Source organism: Chenopodium quinoa, unplaced genomic scaffold, assembly GCF_001683475.1.
Source record: "Chenopodium quinoa cultivar QQ74 unplaced genomic scaffold, ASM168347v1, whole genome shotgun sequence".
Classification (NCBI taxonomy): Eukaryota; Viridiplantae; Streptophyta; class Magnoliopsida; order Caryophyllales; family Amaranthaceae; genus Chenopodium; species Chenopodium quinoa.
In genome coordinates, this window is record NW_018744367.1 from 1,169,975 (window position 1) to 1,191,913 (window position 21,939).

At 34.3% G+C, this 21,939-nt stretch overlaps 1 pseudogene; it reads right to left on the reverse strand.

Annotated features, from left to right (window-relative positions):
• Positions 1–13,184: 13,184 nt before the first annotated feature.
• LOC110696432 lies at positions 13,185–21,731 on the reverse strand (annotated as a pseudogene).
• Between the last annotated feature and the right edge of the window lie 208 nt (positions 21,732–21,939).

A 21,939-nucleotide genomic window follows, 5' to 3' on the forward strand; every position in this document is an offset into this window, starting at 1 on the left:
TGGTTAATTTGGGTCATGTCAATTCGGGTATCGGGTCAACTCCACTTCGGGTCGGGTTGGGTCAGCTTTGTGTTCAGGTCAATTTCGAGTTTACGTTTTCGAGTCAATTTCGGGTCACGTGTCAGGTCAGGATTGCCAGGTATAAGTATGAGGTATAGGTTGTGAATTCTCGCACCATGCACGATAATTTTAAATAACTATTATTAAATTATCATTGTAATTAGTTCTTTATAAACAAAATAAAATCTAAGAATATTATTGACAAATTTTGATCAAAATAAAAGATTACGAAAGATATGTTAGATATAAAATGATGTAGAAAATTATCAAAATTATGTTAAGAATTTTTTTTATAGATATATAAATATTTGTGACAAAGATATGTCAAATTATTGATTGAGGAATAATAAGGTATGAGGTTTGTGTTGGAAATTAAACACGTAAGAGGACAGCGAAATGATTATTTCGCTGAAGCATAGGTGTAAGCTTTCACCAACGACCAAGTCACCACAAGCCCAATTAGTAGCTTACTTAAACCCTTGTCAATGCATGTGTATGTGTGATTGTGTGGTTTACACATTCCCCTAGTCTTTTGCTAGTTAGTACTTAGGAGGACAGTGTATACAAAGTACTTTGCATTAACCAAAAAAAAAAGGTTGTTTTTTACATTTTGTTTGAATAGAATGAAATGGAAGGATAAGAAGAAAAGAGAAAGGGAGGGGAAACGGAAGATAAAGGATTAGGGGAAGGAAATGGAGGGATCTATTTTCCTTTTTTCTCTTTAATAAACATAATCCCATGAAAATTGGAGAGATTTAGAGGGATATAGAGCTCGCCTTTTCCCAATTTTTCTCTTCCCTTTCAATCATCCTCTTTCCCAACCCTTCCTTTCCTCCCTTCTTTATTTGGGATAAGGAGAATATCCCAGAGTAAAACTCGTGGCAAGCTTTGGGGCCTTCTCCCTCCCCTCACCTCCCTTTCCCTTCCCTCTTTTGCCTTCCCCTTCCTTTCCCTTTACTATTGTTATTCAAACATAGTAATTAGAGTCCTAGGAGAGAAGGGTGGGTTTGAGTCAATTCAAGTGCAAAATTTATATTGATAAGAATCATATGATCAAGCAATTTGGTTGGTTTTGCTTTTAATTAAAATTTTTGGGCTATATTGTGTATTTGTTGGAAGGAACGACAACTTTTTGTAATGTTTTTTCTTTCTCTCTCTAACTTTTTCTCTCCACTAGTTTGATCATTAGAATTTCACCTTCCCGCCCTGGCGAGGAGGCTCTGGGGAGTCTCCTAGAGTCGAGAATAGCTCTTTCTACTCAAATTGTTTTTTCTTTTTGTTTTTCCTTTTGCAGGTATTGCTGTCAGGTAGGTGTCGCATGTTAGTCCTTCAAGTCTCTTTGCGGTTCCAATGGAACCTCCTGATCTTAATTCTACCATAGTAGATACTGCTATGAAAGAAGCTTCCCAAGATGGTGAAATGATTAAAACTACTCCAAAGCCTCCTACAACTATTCCGATGTCAAACAACCTATTTCTTTTAGAGAAGCTATTCAAAGCTCGTCACAATGGTTCAATGAAGCACACAATGTTGTTGTTGCATCCTTGCAATGGGAGGATGATCATGTCAACCCCCCTGATACTACTAAAGCTGATTCTTTCCCAAAAGAAACTTTAGACAAACTAAGACACCCTTGGAAACTTACCCTAATGGGGAAATCTTTAGGTATCTCTATTCGCCCTTCTTTTCTAACCCAAAGAGTGAGGGCTATGTGGAAATTAAACCCAAAGGAACGTTAGAAGTCATTGATCTTGCAAAGGATGTTTTCTTATTCAGTTTCTCTGTGCAAGATGATTATGAAAGGGCCCTTCTTGGAGGTCCTTGGTTCATCCATGATCATTACTTAATGATCACAAAATGGAAACCTAATTTTCGTCCTTCTATGAACCCTTTTGATAGAATGACGGTCTAGGTTCGTTTCCCGGAGCTACCAGTTGAATACTATGAAAAAACCGCTCTTTTCGAAATAGCAAAAAAGTTGGGAATCCGATAAGGGTTGATTATGCAACTGATCACCTAACTAGAGCTAGATATGTTAGGGTGTGCATCAATATTGATCTCTCCATTCCTCTTGTTGATTCTATTTGGATTAGCAATGGATGACAACAAATTGAATATGTAAATATTAAGTCATTATGTTTTCATTGTGGAAAGATTGGTCATCCAAAAGAATCTTGCACCTTGTTTTAAGCAACGAAGAATAAAGGCAAATTCCCATTACAAGATGGTCTTTAAGCTTCAACTTCTATTGCTAAGCCCAACCCTATCACAACCCGTTATTATTCGGATTCCACTAGCCCAATAGTCAACAATGTACCACTTTCTCAAGGAGTCATCCCACATGACAACTATGGCCCATGGATGATTGTTTCAAACAAGTGCACTCAACCAAACAAATTACAAAAGAAAAATACCAACAACTACAATCCAAAATCAATTGCTCCAAAAAATAAAATAACCCCTTCAAATCACTCCACTAGGATAATTTCGGAAAATAAATAAATAAATTATTTCCCAAGATAACTTCTGGTACCCTCTAAACCAATTAGAAGATGAAAAGAATGAATCTTCTTTGCCCAATAAACTCCCCTCTGCAATTTCTATTTCTGATAAAACTCAAAACCCTTGCATGCAAAATATTATTAATGATAACACAACCACCACCAATACCCAATCAGACATGGTGACTGACAACCCCTCCATTGGCCACCACTATTACAACCCTTCAAATTCCCAGCTTATATATCTCCACAAAAATAACTATGCTTGCTTCAAACTCTAACACTGATATTACAACTTCTGAAAATCACCATGGAAAAAAAACAACCGGAAAAATACCAGTTCCTCCACGGCGATCTCGCCGGATTCAGCGACGACAACCTACCATCAGACCGCCGGCACCGTCGCACAACAACCCACCAGCTCTGACAACAAACAACCCCACCTACCCACCAGCCAACACCCTAATTCAGCGCCCTTCATCAACAACTCTTTCCCTAGCTCCGCCATCTCAGCCAGCACCACTTCCTTCTCCCCCACCGACTCTATTGGGTTGTCCGATCTCAACCTCCTCTCTTCCATCAAACATTCGACTCCCATTCACCCTTGATAGGCTAAAGTCGTATCACCTAATCAAAAGAATTACCTAAGTCCTCTAGCTAAAGTAGATAGGGAAGTAGGGACGAATCCACAGGGAAACAAGTCTTTATATTCCTAATTAATTAAAATAATCTAAATTATCAAGTAACCAAATTGTTTTTAATGATAATTAAACTAATAATTAAACTAAAGCAAGTTGAATAAGGGTGGAAAACAATAATAAAAGGCCTAGGGTATAGGTTCACCAATAAATAATATTCCAGGGTAAAACATAACAATCAATCATCAATGCATAAATTAATCAGATCATAAAGGGCTTTCGCTACGTATTACAATCACAGAATTAATTTACCGGTATAAAAACACATCTCTCGAATCTTGACTTAACCATTAATAAATTAACCTGCCTATTGAAACTAAGCCTAAACATCAATTCTCATATCTCGAATCTCGAATCAATATTGCATAACTCATACAATTAAACCAGGCCTAATCTAATTGCATATCATTAAATCAATCAATAGGAAATCAATCAAACATTGACAATCAACAATAATAAACTACGCTTTCATATTATTTATGGATCCCCACAAACCCTAGAATTAAACTACTCACACATAATTAAATCTAAACAAATCAAAGCAATTAAATTACTGAAAATAAAAGGGGAAGAAATCGTGACCAAAATAAACGGAAATGATGAATTGTATAAATCAAAAGTGTAGAGAGAAAACAAGAATATTCACCAAAGCTTAAAACTAAAATCTAGAAATTAACTAATGAGGAGAACCCCCCTCGTTACTTGCTAAAAACGTATTTATACTTCAACTTAAAAATCCTAAATAAAAACAACAAATTAAAACATCAAAACACCCTCAGAAACAAGCGCCCGGTCGAGCGCCATCTCGCCCTGCCGGGCGCGCCTTCGGGCAAGCAACAACTTTCTTCCTTCTTCCTCGCCCTGCCGAGCGCGCCTTGGGGCGAGGGCTTGCTCGATTGGGCGAGCTCCCGGGCGAACTTGGACTTTTTCAATTGGGCCATTTCTTAGCCCAATTCGCATTTCCTCTTTGGGTTCTGAATACATGGTCCATTGCCCCGGACTCTTCTTCTTCGCCGAGCCCTTAATTACCGGTTTGATGACTCCAACCGATCTTGGGCTTCGGAATGTGGTCATATGAATGCGACCTTACTCCAATGCTCGTAGTGGCTCCAATAAATCTGGGAAAATGCTCCAAATTCGCAATTTCCTATAAAACAATACCAAATCTACGAAAACACTAGAAAACGCATATTAGTAACAGAAGTAGCTCTGTAGAGCTCAAATAAACACAATTATGACCATTGGGACGGGGAATAAATATATGTAAAATAGACTTATCAACCCTCTACCGCCAGAAATTAACAACTTCCCATCCCCAATTGCTTAGTTGCATCTCCCAGAATACTCTACCAACAGCGAAGGTTGTCGCGAGTTCATCTCAAAGCCAAACTCCGGCGATGGTGTCTCAATTGAGGCTGCACCTGACTCTAGACGGAGTTTGGAAACGCTTTCAATCACCCTAATCTCAATTTCGCCCATCCAATTCCCTGCTTTGACCCTCCCTGGAAACGCCAATTACTCCGGCGAAGTTATCCCTGATGCATGAGACTCTCCTTCAATTAAACTCAATTCCACCTCAACCCCAAACCTAGAAACATCCATCTCACCATTGGCTTTGGGACCAAGCCCGATGGCCGAACTACCCCCTCACTCTCTAGCAACAACACCGACAAATCTACCCATTCGACTCTTATGTTTAGACCACAGCGAGATAAACGTAGAATATCCAGAAAACCTTATGACTCAGTACATGAGTCAAAAGGGTGTAGTGGGGCTACGAGTAGAGGTCAACTTCTGGGAGATGACCTTAAGAACAAGAGAGGTCCACCTAATGATGGATTGAACCTCTGGACTTTGAGGATATAATCAAGTTGAAGCAGTACTCTGCATGGAGAGATTGGGAGAAGGAGTTACCCTTTATCCATCAAACTGAGTTGAACGTCTTATCCCTTGCCCCAATTTCCCAATTTAAATATGAAAATTATTGATTGGAATGTGCGTGGAGCAACCCAAGACGACATTATCCTACATGCTTGGGATTATAGCCACTCATAAACCAAGTATCTTTATCATTCTTGATGTAACACCCTAGAAATTCCTTTCCTTTAAAATACCTATTTTGCTCCTTTAAAATACAAAAATAGGAAATCTAAGCCACTGTGAAAACGGCTAAGACAAATATCAAAGACACACAGGGGAAGACTATCTTTAAAAACCATTCAAAACAAGTCAACTTAAAAAGTCAAACCAAACGAAAGTAAAGTCAAACCAAAGTCAAACACAGTCAACCTACAACTTGGAACCGTTGCAGGCCCTTATTCAAACCGAAATAAATATTAAATCCTTTGTGTTAGTCTCACAAGCAAAATATATAATATTCAAAGCAATAAACCACATCACGTTCTTATGGAAACTAAACATGATTCGCTCTTCACTCATGCCCATCATGAATATGCTTCATCACCTGAAAAGCTCCTCTTTACTTTGTCCCCACTACTCGCCATTAGAAATGGGTCGTCGTGGAGCCAAGATAAAGACAAGGCCAAACAAACATACAACACACAATCAGCAGGGTTGAGTACATAAGCGTAAACAGTACTCACTAACATGTTTTCATCCTATCAACATACAACTTACCTTATTGCACCTGTTTACAAGCATACAACACAATCAACCAACCAATAGATACATAAATTGCTTATTTAATTTGATTACGCATTGAACAGGTTTCCCACCAAATCCCTGCCCCAAAGAATTGTGGTAAACTACACCGGGAGCTAACCGGGTAGGCAAATGTCACATGAAGTGACGGACGTCCTGCGCATAATAATAAAAGGAAAATACAGCGTCCTTTACTCCCAGTAGAAGCTATGGTTAAATATAAAACCCCATAACTCCCCCAATATGTTCATACTCAAGGTATATATGTTCCAAGAGTTTTGGTGCATAATCTCTTTCACTTTACGTTGTTTACATATTTTTAGACTTGGTGATAACTCTTAAACCATAACACAATCAATCATAATAAATCATTCAAGCAATCAAACATACCAATTTAATTCTTGAACAATTAGTGACCACATAGTTTTAATGTTGAACCCTTTTTAAACTACCTCGGCATTAAATAACACCTTAAGTGCATAAAGCACCGCAAATCCTATCCCTCAGTGTTTAGAACACCTTAAGTGCACATAGGCACTGCAAAATAATTTATTCTTGTGTACTAAGACACTTGATAGCTTAATCCTCATGCTTAAAGCATCAATAAAAATTATATGAACTACAATAAAATTCCCTTTTTATATTCCAAACCAAATTAAATATATAGTTTAATTAAACATGCTCTCAATCATGCCAATAATAAAAGTGTGGTTCATAATCAACATGCCAATATAACTAATTCCAATCATTAATTCACCATATATAATTCATACTTCACAAATCAATCACCAACATCAACCCAATCAATAATTCCAAACAACACCTATCATGATACTACCTTGGAGTTAATTAATCAAAGCATAGCATGCTTCTATACACTTAAATAATTACCAATTACACGAACGTACCTCGAATATGATCTCAAAATCGCCACGACTAAATTAATGAAATCACTTACTTGGAAGTCTCCTACAACCCAAAATTACAAAGAGACATTAATACCTATTCAATATAAATTTCTAGCAATATATACACTCTTTAAATCACTTATAGACCCTCTAAAACAAGCTGAAAATTAATGTAAAACCCCTACTTTTATTCCTAATTAATGGGTAATTAAAAATCCTTTCGAAAAACATAATTCTTACCTTCTTATAAAAATTCCAGATTTATAAAAACATGTAAAATTGTTGTAATTATATTTAAAAACACCTACTTCAATAATTTCAATCATCTACAATCAATTTCCATCAATATACATTAATTTAGAAACCTAGGGTTTTCAATTTGGGGCTTTTTAATTCAAAAACTAAATCTGAAAAGTATATACATAATAATCATAATCAAACATCATAAAAATCATCACAAAACCCAAAAATAATAGGCTAGATTAAAATTAAACAAAAGAGAGTTTTTATTTTATTTTATTTTTAATTTTTTTTCCCGAACCACACGCACAAGGGGAGGGAGGAAAAATTAAGAGAGAGAAACTAAGAGGAGAAAGAGAGAGAGAGAGAGAGAGAGAGAGAGAGAGAGAGAGAGAGAGAGAGAGAGAGAGAGAGAGAGAGAGAGTTTATCATTGGGTATTCTATACCTTGGGCATGATCTAACTTGCTCATAAGATGGGTATTTATACCCCCTCCCAAAACCCTTCTAACCATAAATTTCCTTTCTACCCTTAATGATCTATTCTCCTATTCAAACTAGTCATTTGACTTCTTTTAAATACCGTTGACTTAAAATTTCCTTTTATAAAATAATATGCCCTAAAGTTTTATAAATGATAAAATAAAATATTTTTAAACCATTATATAAATAAAATGGACCTTTAATTAAAATAAACCTTTTTAAATTAATAAAATACCATAAATAATTCATTTTGAATTATTTAAATACTTCATAAAATAATAATTTAAATTAAAATACGTAATAAAAATATGGGGTATTACACTTGAAGCCAAAAGCAATGGCATTCGTGCAAGAAGTGTTAGTAAGCTGTGAGGGTTTGATGGGCTTCAATTCATTGACCCTAATGGTACTAGAGGTGGGATATGGCTCATGTACAAACCCACTGTTGATCTCATTCTCTATGATGATGATAAGAAAAATTATTTGCATGCCCTTTTAAAATTCAATCCCAACAACAAAGAAGTTTTTGTTACTGGGGTTCACGCTCCTTCAACGGCTGCTGATTGTCATCGTCTTTGGAGGGAACTCAAAGACAATTTGCCTCCTGATGATACTCCTTAGATGATGGTAGGGGATCTAAATGAAGTCATGTCTCAATCTGATAAGATGGGAAAGAAAGATTTTCGTTAATCTTAGTGCAAGGATTTGAGAATGATGGCTGATGTTGCTTGTCTTGTTGACGTGGGTTACAATGGTAACCCCTATACTTGGCATAATGCTAGGGAAGGGGCTGCTAACATCCGCGAGAGACTTGATAGAGCTTTGGCGAACCCGAGCTGGCTCAATACTTTCCCAAACACTTTAGATGACAACCCTTTGTTAATTTTTTTATTTAATTTGCATATTGCTGGTAACTACCCTTTTCGATGTAAAATGGCTTGACTTGATCATGATGCTTTTAAGGACTACTTTGTCAATAATTGGAATGTTGGAAATAGAGACTTTCTGGAAGGAAGATCAACCTTCCTTAATTCTATTAAACAATGGAATGAAAATGTTTTTGGTAACATTATTGAACAAATAAAAAAAAATAATAAAAAAAAAAAAGAAAAGAAAACGTTTAATTGCTAGAATAAACAAAATTCAATTAAGCCTTTCTAAACATTTTTCTAATTTCCTTTTTCAACTTGAAAAAGATCTTACTTGTGAATTGGATTGTATATATCATACTGAAAAAATTTTATGGGCTCAAAAGTCTGGCCTTGATTGGCATAGATATGGTGACTGTAATACAAAATACTTCCACCTTCTAGCTAAAATTAAAAAATCCAGGGGTCGCATTCTTTGTTTACAAGATAATAATAGCATTTGGGTGGATGATCAGGTTGCTCTAAAAGAGTTAGCAAGAAACTATTTTATTAAGATCTTCACCTCTAATGCCTCTCTAGACCAGAATTTGGTAAAATATTTTTCCTACCCTAAAATTCTAGATGAGGCTTCTCTTAGTTCTCTAATTGCTATCCTTACTACTGAAGAGATCTTTTGTAACTTGCAGTCTATGAATGGAACTAATTCTCCAGGACCAGATGGCTTACAAGCTATCTTTTTTCAAAAGAATTGGCCTGACCTAGAAACCCCTATCTCCAATTTTGTGAAACAATGTTTCTCTCAAGGAGCCATTCCTAGTGACATTAACAACTCCTACCTTTGTCTTATTCCTAAAAAGGATAAACCACATACTATGAACGACTTTCGCGATATAGGTCTTTGTAACACTATTTATAAGCTTATCACTAAATGCATTTCTAGTAGAATAAAACTTTTATTAGATAAATTGATTAGCCCCTTCCAATCGAGTTTTATCCCTAATAGAACCATTGATGAAAACATAATTATTATCAAAGAGGTTGCTCATCATAAGTTTAATAAATCCACCAAAAGGCTAATATTATGGCTTTCAAAATTGATCTCGCAAAATCTTTTAATAGTCTTGAATGGACTTTTATAGAAAATACTCTAAGAGATATTAACATTTCTGAAAATCTAATCAACCTTATTTTAAGTTGCATTTGTTCTCCTAATATCTCCGTCCTTTGGAATGGACAAATTACCGAGAGTTTTAAACCTTCTAGAGGAATTAGACAAGGTGACCCTTTATCCCCTTACATTTTTGTTCTATGCCTTGATCGTCTTTCCTCTATGATTCAAGACAAAGTTAACTCTAAGTGTTGGAAACCTTTAAAAATGGCTAAAGACATTCACATCTCTCACCTTTTTTTATGTCGATGATGTCTTTCATTTTGGAAAACCTTCTATAGATAATATTCAATGCATGATGGAGGTCCTTGATAACTTCAGAAAAATCTCAAGCCTCACTATTAATATCCAAAAATCTTCTATCATCTTCCCTAGAAAGATGGATTACAACATTAGAAAACCTATTTATGAGTTTTGCAATGTCTCTAGCTCTTCCAATTTTGGAAAGTATTTAGGTATAGCTATCATCCCTAATAAACTAAAAAATAGTGATTATCATGACCTGTTAGACAACAAGACTAACTCCAGAGTTAAAAGTTGGCAAAGTAAACTAATGAACATGGCTGGTCGTTGCACCCTTATTAGATTTGTTTTAAACTCTTACCCTTTATATCTACGCAAACCAACCTTCTGCCTATCTCTGTCATTGATAATCTACAAGCTAACGTTAAGAAATTCTTGTGGAATAGAGTAGATAAGACCAGGTACATACCTAGAATTAATTGAAGTGTGGTTTGTGACCCCATCAATGCTGGAGATTTAGGTATTAGAAACTTAAGGAGATGGAACCTCTGCTTCATGGCCAAGTTAGGTTGAAAATTATCGACTCAACCACATAAGCTTTGGGTAAAAATTCTAAAGGCAAAATACCTAAAATACACAAACTTGATGGATTGCATTCCCTCCTCTAACTCCTCTACCATTTGGAAAGATATTCTCAAAGGAAGAGAAATCCTAAAGAAAGGAATTGCTATCATCATAGGCAATAGAATGGAGACTTCCCTATGGTATCATAAATGGATTGGTGATAAAGCAATCTACCTTAATGATAATATTAGGATTCCGGATAGGAAAGGCCATTGGAGAGTGTCTAATATTATCCGTAATAAGAAATGGTATTTAAATGATAATGCCCATATTATCCCTCACACAACTCTCCTCCAAATAAAAGCCACTCCCCTCCCTCTTTTCCATGAAGCTCAAGATAAAATCAATTGGTCACTCAGTAAATCAGGAACCTTTACCATCAAATTAGCCTATCACTCTATCTCCCTTCCCCCCTAACCTTTCTACTTCCTTCCTTTCTCAGTTTTCTTGGAAAAAATTCTGAAAAATTAATGTGCCGTTTAAATACAAAATGCTTGGTTGGAACATTGTTCGTGGGATTCTTCCTGTTGGTTTATCCCTTTCTAAAAAAATCCCAAACTTTGACCCATTATGTGTTAGATGCTCTCACCCTATAGAAGATTACTTGCATGTCTTCAGAGATTGTCCAAACAGCTTAACCTTTTGGTCCATAATTTTTGAAAAAATGCCACAACATTATTTTATCCTTCAAATGTTTCTCTCATGGTTTTGAAGAATGGCTACACTTTAATTTTAAAAAACCAAAAGAATGGAAAGTTTTATTTTTAATAGCTTTTTGGCATCTTTGGTATATTAGAAATAAAGCTAATTTTGATAACAATTTCCCTTCTGTTTATTCTAGCTATAATAAATTTTTTGTGGATTTACAGCTAATCATGAAAATGTCACAGGTTGAGGCAACTTCTTCAAGCTCCCACCCTTCACCAAGAACTTAGGCCCTTTTGCCAATTGGATTTAAAGTATATAAGTTTATGGCTAGACCTGACAAAATTGACCTATACCTGAATATATGTAATACATATCCGAAATATCCAACCCAAGGTCCAATTTAATTTGGCCCAAGACTCGCCTATACTAACAAAATTATCATATTAAAGTTTATCATATCTAGTGATAAAATTTTATCACCACTTTAAATTCATCATTTTTTCTATCCTATATAAACTCATCTAACGTCTTACACAAATAAACGTATAAATTCTGTAGGCAAAAAAGCGTATATTGTTAGTTTAACATCTGGAAATTTTTGAATGCGATAAACGGTGATCAAGTCAGTCATAAATGTTAATTTTACAAGGGACGAGATTAAGTATGCAACTCATCATCTGATACAATTAACAATTGATTTACAAAGGATGGTGGAAGGTCATTCATCATTTTTTTTTTATTTTTGAAGACAGGTCATTCATCATTTTCATCGTGTAACAATTTGTAAAAAAGTTAGTTTCACATAATTTATTTTCTTTCTATTATTTAGTAGTACTTTGTATTAATATTTGTTATTACAATTGAATATTAAAAGTTAAATTTAAACTATTAATATAAACTCTTGTATCGTAGCGGCTTCATTTAGTATATATGATATTTAAGAATTTATATTCAATTGCCACATAGCTAAAAGAACGACGGATAGTGATTGAGAATTTAAATTATTAAAAAAAAGGAAATTTATCTTTTGATATTTGAGACTTTATCCAGATATTCGATCAATGTAATGTAGAAACTATTAAAAATTTTAAAAAAATATTTATTTCCTATATATTTGTATAAACAATTAGAATAGGAATTTTTTTTAATAGAGATCAATAGATAAAACCAAAACATAAAAAAAGTGCAAGACATGGGCACATGAGCACATGGACAAGATTTTATGTGCGTATAATATTATGTGCAATGTAAGTTAAAAAAAATCTATGATTTAGGATTTAAATTATTTAAAAAAAATAAAAAAAAAATTATATTTTATCTTAGAATTAAAAAATAAAGTCACGTAAGAATTAATGAATGATATTTGCTGAGTCGGGTAAAATATAAAATTCACATTTTATTTTAAAATTTTAAAAAAAATACTTTTCAAGTTTAAAAGTATATGATTTAGGATTTAAATTTATTAAAAAATAAAAAAAAATATCTTTTCAATTTTATCCGGCACATTTTGTGAATGGTCATAAATTGTGAGATTTTTAGTATAGAAACTAAAAATTATCACATTTTCATTATATTTTAAATTACATAAAAATAATAATTATCCTTTTTTTACCTGCAAGACAAGTTAATCCTAGGATGTAATTAAGAAAATATTCCTTTTATGAGATTGTGTGAAAACCGTAAAAAATTCATTCGCCAAGCAAAATAAAATTAAAGAATAAAATTTAAAAATTTAATTAAAAATATAAAAAACAACGAATAAATTTTTTTTTTTTAAATTTTATTTTTATGAACAAACAACGAATAGTGTTTTAGGATTTAAATTATTTATTTATCAATTATAAATTATCCTTTCATGAAATTTATGCATAAAAAAACCGTACATCGCACAGGCTTTCATCTAGTTTCTTCAATATTTTTTAGCAACGAGAATAGCAGGGAAATATGTTACCGTTATGCCAAACATATGAAAAATTTAGTCCTGAAATATTGCCCCTCATGAATTAGTCTCCTGTACATATTTTCTCTGATAAAATCTACCCCCTATTAGATACCCTGAATCCAGGCGAGCCCCAAAGCTTCCTTTTTTTTTTTTTTTTTTTTTTTTTGACAAAAGCAAAAGCAAGCAAACACTTATAAAAGAAGGGATGGGTTAATCCTGCACTTCCTAGCTATATCATTAGCTTTTTGGACTTGCTCCCTTGGGACCTTTAATGTAGCGCATCGTTGAAAGGTCGATCCTATCTCCCCAAAGCTTCATTGTTCTTTAAAAGAGTGTTTCATTTTGCTAGTCATTGTTGTTCTTAATTAAGTTTAGTAATAAGCAAAAAAAAAAAAAAAAAAAAAAAAAAATTGAAGATAACAAAGCATAACGCTCCATTAGTTTCAAAAGGATGGTAACTTGTCCATTAGTAAATTAAAAATACATACATATCATAGCATTATGAAGAATTAACTTTCTTAGATGAACCAGCAAGGTTCATCCCTCTAACAAAGATCTGCTTCACTTGATAATTTAGCTGTGGCAGGAAGGTCTTCTTAGCACATCTCTTTCTCTTAATTATAAGTTTAGTACAAACAAAAGCATCAGTGAGCCTGCAGATTTTGATTGATGTAAAATTACGAAAAGGGGAGGATAAACAAAGCATGGAGAAAATAGAGATAACACAACAAAGCCTTAGTCCCAAAATGATTTGGGATCGGCTAACATGAATTGTCATAAGGAACCATACGATATAAAGAAAGCGGCCAATATATAGGGTACTACAATTTGTCTCTATGGAGAAAATAAAGACAAAGTAAAATACCTACAAGTTTGGATTCATGCCAAAGATGCAAGATGATGCACATATAGTAAAGCCTTCATGATTCTTGTTACAGTCCAAAGGCAACTCTCTGCACAAAATCTGGACGCCTCTTTGTAGGCATTCGTAGTAGTCCAGTGACCTGGAGCTCTGAAACTGCCTTTATTAGTCTGTTCATAAAAATGACACGAACAACCGTTATGTCATCATGACCAAATTCACACTCTAAAATGATGTACATAATAAGGAGAGAGGAGGCAGAGCTCTATTAGGAGTTCTCCTATTGGGAATTTGAGACAGCAAGAGGTAGCACAAAAGACTATAACTTCACCTAATTTAACCAGCTTAGCAAAGCTTTAAGCAGATTCCATGTTGTATGGATTTGTCAATGCTTTACCTCAGACATACAAAAGGTTGTTTCTCATAATAATTATGAAAAAGAAAAAGAAAAGCAAAAAGAATATAGCATAGACAAGGTTACACACTCAATAAAAAGCAGTAGATCAAGAGCAGCACTAATAATTGGATTACCAGCAGAAATTAGAGAGGATGGAAATAAGAGAAAATATTACATTATCACGCCAATATAAAAACAAGACAGAAACAATAACTTAATGTTAGTATTGAATATAAGTCAGAACTACTTACAATATTGAAGTGTCATGAAGTGATGGCAGCAATCTGCTTCCCCTAGTGCTGCAACAGGTGCAGTGCAAATATTTATGGAACTCCAGCAGATCAGCTTGAATTCTTCTTCTGGGATCTCCCAGCAAGGCCTAACACAGATGAAAGTTGTAATGCTTAGGCAACTACAATAACAAATAGTTGTACACAAAGAATCACCTATTGATTGTCAACAGCCATTGATCCCTTGATCAGTCTAGAAAAAGATCAAATTGTTGCCCTATAACAAAAATTAAAGTCCTATCCACTCAAGGGGACGGGCTATATCCCACTATGAATGAAAAGATGCCCAAGCTAGATCCATTATCCAATCCCTTGACTTGAAGGACGTGTTGGGTATTGCATCTTTAATCACATCAACAATAATGTCACCGTAGAAAAAAGTCTATTTTAGAAATTTTTTTTCGATATTCTTTTCTAGAATATCTGTTGCTCTCCTATTCTTAATTCCCCAGAGCTGCCCACAGAACAGCTACCAGGCATCGATCACAGCATTACTTAACAGCAAAAAACCTCAATTGAACAATCATATTTCTCCACAAAAGAACCCAAGGGGTCACCTTCCGCACAATGAAAGAGAATTCATGGAAGAGATGGGCATGAGAAAGTTATGGAAAGAGAGATGGAGTGACATATATCAAAGGTTCAAAGAAGACAATAAAACATAACATGTGCCTGATGACTTCCTCCATGAGATTATTCTCCATCATGTATATGAGCTAAAAAATTAAAAGCATAGTTAAGCACAAATGTCCAAGGGTATTAAGGATGTGAAGTTATGAGCTTTGATGGAGTAGATAAGACTTAGGAGTCCTTAGGATGACAAGACTTCATTAACCAGAAATAGCCCCAACTTCTATATTTGCATCATACATTTACAAAATCAACATTTCCCTACAGGGAACCTGCAAACATAGAATCCTTTTGGCAAGCATAAATAAAAAAAAAATAAATAAAAACAAATCCTTACTGTTTGAAGCTTGTCAACTATCTTAAAGCACAAGATTTCATGAAACGGAAAACTCTCAATGGGCTTCATCTGATCTCTGTGCAAACAAATTTTTTTTCTAGGAATGTTAGTTTAGTTACACAAAAACCTATCAAAGAAATATTTGTCAATCAATTACCAATTAAGACAGCGAGAAGAAGAGTAAATGAAAGATTATTAAACAAATAGCACTTATAAAAAGCTAAGTTTTTCAGATTAAACTTCACCAACTAATACAGAAGCAAACATATAAGATAAGGAAATAAACCCTAGAAAAAATTAAAGTTGTCTAGCAAAGGGATGATGATCATTACCGAAGCATCCATTCAATCAATGCAACAGCTTTACTGTTCCATAGTTTTGGATCTTTAGGTGCATCTGATTTTTGGGACCTGAAAAACAGATTATACAGAAAATTATGGCTCGTTACAATGGAAAGGATAATGGAACAACTTCACTGTTCCAGATTAATATACTTTAATATGGTAGTGCCTAATGCCTCCAATATCCTAATATGAAAATGATTAGATGCAAACGGCCACCTAGACAAACAATGTAATAAACTACAAGCAACTGCTCAAAAAAGTAAGAACAGTTAAAATATAACGACCAAAGCCTTATTTCTAAAAAGATGGGATCGGTTGCATGAACCAAGAACATATCTCATGTAGTCATCCACAAATACTCTTCATTACTTCTATCTATTGTCATATACTCTTGCATATCCATTTTCTTTTTTTTTTTTTTTTTTTTTTTTTTGGTAAGTAAGGTAATATATTAAAAATGATCAAAATATGTACAGCAAAAAAGGAGTTCCCTTAGGGAATCTCCTACGTCCGTCTAAAAAGAGACAGACCACAACAAACCCAAAAACCAAACTCCAACAAATAAAAAAAAAAAACCAGCCCACCAACAAGCTATACAACTAAGCTACTGTACAGAATTTTTCAAATTGTAGAACCATTTGCAATTAGCTATGGTCCATTTTCCATCAATTAATCGTTGAATTCTCAGGCAAATTTCAGATTTAATCCTCTTCACAACCCACTCAGGAGTGTAGACCGATCTACTCCAGAAAGCATTGTTTCTAGCATACCAGATGTTGTAGACCAGAGCAGCCAAGATAGCAAAACCAACTTTCCTCTGCTTCCCTGCTTTGAATCTCTTTCCCCATTCCTTCCAAGCTGCTAAAATCCCCATTTGAGGGAATTTATCATGACCAATCCAGGACAGAATACTATCCATGCATCTCCTGGTATACTTGCATCTAAAAAATAGATGCTGCTCTGATTCTTCTGCATCTCCACACAGCAAACAAATGCTATCAGAGCAAACCCCATATTGGCAGAGCTTTTCTTTTGTTCTCAGTCTTTTCTGGATGGCCAGCCATGCAATAAAGGATTGTTTTGGAATATTCAGCCTATTCCAAATCCAAGCAGTCCAAAGATCATGCTAATACTCTACAATGCCTATTATTCTTGATCAAAAGTTTATTTAATAAAAAACAAGGTGGTCTTACAAATATACTTTCTAGTCCCTTCTTTTCAAAACATATCAGCAAAATAAATAAGTAAATAAAACAAGGTAGGCTTACAAAATAAACTTCAGCATATCACTGACCAACGTTTACAAATTTATATAATGTGGGAACTAAGTTTTAAAGTGCACAAGATGCACCCGCAAAAGTCCTTGGAGCCTAGGCACAAGGCAAAGGGGCACATCTCCACTTTATTTATATAATAATATTAAAAAGAATTATGAGAGAAGGTGAAAGGGCCATGTGATCGATACCTAGGGTTTTACGAATGGAATTGGGGGATATGGGTTTTCTCTCTCCATAGTAAATCTGAATGTTGCAAAGCCACGTGGTGTTTTTCTTTAATTATCTACATCAACATAAGGCACAAAAAAAAAAAAAGAAAAAAAAAAGAACCCTAGATAAAAGCACATAGGTACCGCCTTTCGTAGATCTTTGCGCCTGGAAGAGCTAAGGTTCCAGCTCTCGCGCCTTGTACCTAGGGGGTGTCTAAGCCGCACTTTTAATTTAAGTGTGGTAATCGAATGATGAAAGGAATATAATTTCACAAAATAAGCCAGTTGAATAATAGTGGCAAAGAAAAAATTGTATATTATGTGATCAAAGCAGCGACAAAACATGACATTGTTACTTTGCAAGACGATCTTTTGCGTGAATTTCTTCAATAACATGATCATTTGTGGAACAAAACAGTCCAGAAAAAATAAACAAGACAGTTATCAATATCATCAGAAAAAAGAGCAGGTTATCATAGATGCAGTAATATGAGGTGAAAAATATTTTAGATTATTGGAGTGGGTAGAAACCAAACCTGAAAATCATCTTCAGCATCTAAGTCTTTTAGCAAGAAGCTTAAAGGCTCGGACAAGAAAAGTAGCATACAAGATATCTGGGAAGGAGAGAAAAAGGGCAATCATTAAAACACACAATGTAAAACTTCAACTTAATAAGCTGCATTGGAATTAGGTGTTGTACCTTTAAAGATCTGATAAAAGAAGTCAAGGTACCATCATGTTTCAGAAAATAATCTTTCATAAAAACAGCCACCTTGTGGCCAACATTGAACCTTGAACAAGGCCTTAAGAGAACAGCTTCAGCAATAGCATCCATTCTTTGAGCTGGAGATTCCAAGACAAATTTACAAGTGCGTAGACACAATAATGCATTTGAAGATAGCAAATTTTCTGGCGAATAAAGCGTCGTTGCGACCCCCATTACTAGGATGACTGGTATTTTAACCACCATTTGCTGGCAAAAAAAATGAGCAATACTTAGAAACTTAGGTCCAATGGAAGCAAAAAATTAAGTAATTGAATACCAAAGTGAAAGAAGCATCTATTCATCATTTACAGCAGACCAAAAATAATTAATATCTAGAAAGTAAAAAGGAGAGCATAGAGGGCAAATGAGTTGATACGTTCACGAAAACTACTCGCAAACAATCTCAATCAAAACTCGATCATAACTCAATTATTAAGGTAATAAACAAACTTAAATAAAAGTCTTATGCTTGTTAAGTAAATGAGTCAAGCTTGAAAAACTTCTTTTCGGCTCATTAATGTTCATGAATAGCTCGTTTAGTTCGTATGTGACTATGTTCATGTCTAAGTATAACTTATTCAAAGATCAATCAAACTCGAAAAAAGTACATGAAATATTAATTATTTTTACATACTTACATATTTTGTATATAAGAAAATATAACATTAAATGTAAATTTACATCTTTTAATATATAATAAGAAAAAAAAAATCTTTTAATGTATAATAAGAAAAAAAAATTAATATATAATAATAAAGAAACTAATATAATAAGAATTATAGAAGCTTATTCAAGCACAAGCTAGCTCAAACACTAATACTTCCTTCATTGTTTTTTATAATTACACCACTTTCCATTTCCTACCATCCAAAAATAATTGTTCCATTTTTTTTTAAGCTTCAACAAAAGTCAATATTATCCTTACTTATCAACCTCAATCCCTCATCCGACCATACCCTCTCTCTCCTTCCTAACTTTCTCTCCCTTACAGTCCCCTTTCATCCATCCCCATCCTTACAAGCCCACCATGAAAGCACCAACCCACCACCAACAACAAAATTACCACTAGTGTCCAACTCCAACGACTTAACGAGATGTCACTTACTCTGTCTCCTCCAAATCTGACCCAATCACCTTTCTCCTCCAAGATTTCAATCTCCTCCACTCCAATGAGTGGTGGCTTTGTGGGCTTGAATAGTCTCATCTCTCTCATTGCCTTTTGTTAAAATAGTGATATAGTCAGGTTTGATTCGTGAAGACGGTGGGTTTGGACTTTTAAGTGTTGCACGAACTATGATACTCTCTCCGTATTTTATTACATGCTCCACTTTCATTTTTTGGTTGTATTTTAAAACAATATTTTACTCTTTTCCTCCCCACGAGTGGTCCCCTCATATCATATTTTAATATTTTTCATACTCTCTCTCCTCCCCACTTATACTCACTTTTTCTTTTTTGGTTTTTTTTATTATTCAACTAACCCCACTTCCATCATATTTTATTACTTTCCACTATTCCTCCTAAAACTCCAAAAATGGAGAAATGGAGCAAGTAAAAATTACGCAGGGAGTAGTAGATTCATGTTGTAGGCTTGGTTAAGCTCAATTTGTTAGGGTTATGAGTTTTGATTTGTGATGATGGTCAGTTTGGGTAGACTCAATTTGTGACGGTGGTGGGTTTTTGTGATGATTAAGTTTAGGTGGATAGTGGATGTGGTTTTAGGTGAGTTCAAGCAGTAACAACGGTTGTTTTATGAGTAAAGTGAACTTTAGTGGTGATTTTATAAAGGTGGTGTGTGTGCATGGCGGTCAGAGCAAGGGTGGCAGCAATAACTAGTGGTGGCATGTTGTCAACTCCTCAATTAAACCCCACATGGACTCTCTAACTATTTCTTTTAGTTCCATGGCACTTTTGTAATTTACAAGTTAAAACACCTACAAGACATTTCTTAAAAGTCGTACCATTAAGAAATGGAACTATTACGAAAAAAACAAAGGAATAATTCTTATGAACCTTAGCTCCAACAAACTAAAAATGAGCCTGACTCAGTTCATTTGCAGCTCACCAACATGAAGCAACAAATATTTCAGCTTGATCTGCTGTGTTTGATTAACAAGAAATTAATATCTGGACTTGACCGATATTCTCCACTGGCCAATAACTATTAAGCAACAAATTTGGAGGACATCATGAATTAAAAGTAAACATGTTTTGGTATAAAGCTAGTTATGATAATAGACTGCAGACATTGCTTCAGAATGCAAATGTTATGCATTGATTGGCTTTTAAAACTGTGAAAAATGAAATTTCCTCGGATTCGTTAAAAGTGAATGAAATTATATCTTCTTCTATCTTCCCAACAAAGGATGGGAAACAGCTTAAATACCTTAACATCAAAATGAAATTGGACAAGACGGAAGCACAAAATCTCTCCATGTCCTCAATGATTATGACTACTGGTGTAGACTCCCTTTGTCCACAGTACCATGATGCCAGAATGGACATATCAGCATCCTGCTCAAAAAATACAAAAGTAACTCTTAAAGGTAGATTGAGGCTAGAGAATCTTTTGCAGCATGCATATAATACAAGGGACTTACATCCAGTGTAACCGTCAAAAACTTTCTCAATAAGCGAGTCAAACAACCACCAATGCCATTCTTAGCTGAGAAGTCCAGTGATGACATGTTAGCTACATGGCAGCCACCAGACTTCAAGTGATTGCTAAGTTCTTCAAAGGTAAGTTGATGATCAACAAACTCCATATTTTCTGCAGACAACATAAAAATTTCATTGTTGTAAACTTTGAATTATTTAGATTATTATGTTGTCAGTAGTCAGTTACTTGATAGTCATACTCATAGTAGTATATAATTAAAAAGGCATCACTATATTTGATAATCTTATTAAAATTCATAGAGAGAGTTTGGAAATCTCAAAAGCTCCAGACCTCTATCTTCTTATGAAAACAATCCAATATTAAAGTATGCAATCTACTTTAAGCTCTCTAATTTTTGTACTAAAATTAATCCCCTACACTCAGGCATCCAATTTATTCTCTCTACATGTTCTCGCTCCAGGCCACTTGCTACTTAATAATTTAAGAAAAGTAGTATCCTGTATGAACTACAGAAACTTGTCCAGATGTAACACCATGTTAGCACAAATAAAGACTTGGGTAGAATTATTACCAGTATATACAAGCCCAGTGTAGATTTGTTTCGACGAGGCATCAAGGGCTATAGGATATGGATGACTGGTTTCAGCATAGCCCGGTTCCCCACATGATCTCACTGCTTTAAATGATTGATGAACCCAAGAACTCACTCATTAAATATGCTTAAGTTGATTTCTTGAGGACACCCTGTAAAAAATTTTTAAAAAAAAAAACAAAAACAAAAGAATACCAATTTAGCATGAAGAAAGTTGTTGCATAAATTATTTCAAAATATTTATACATAAAATTACAATCAAGGAAATCCAAATTTCAAAATTTCAAGACATATTTAAAGTATTCATAATTAACTTTTGACACATTGTTTACTAACACCAAGTTTTATTTCCAGTAAGATTCATTGTTCGTCTCCTATACTAGTTGTAATCGAAACGAATAGCTTAGGAAAGTGTAAGATGTCCAGCAAATTCTCTAAAACAATAACTATAAATTATACATACACATTGATTAAAAGGGGTGTGATAATTACCTTGATGGTGGTGTCAATGTTGGACCACACATAATGAAAAGCACTAATTCGATAATGATCATCAAACTCATGCACAGATT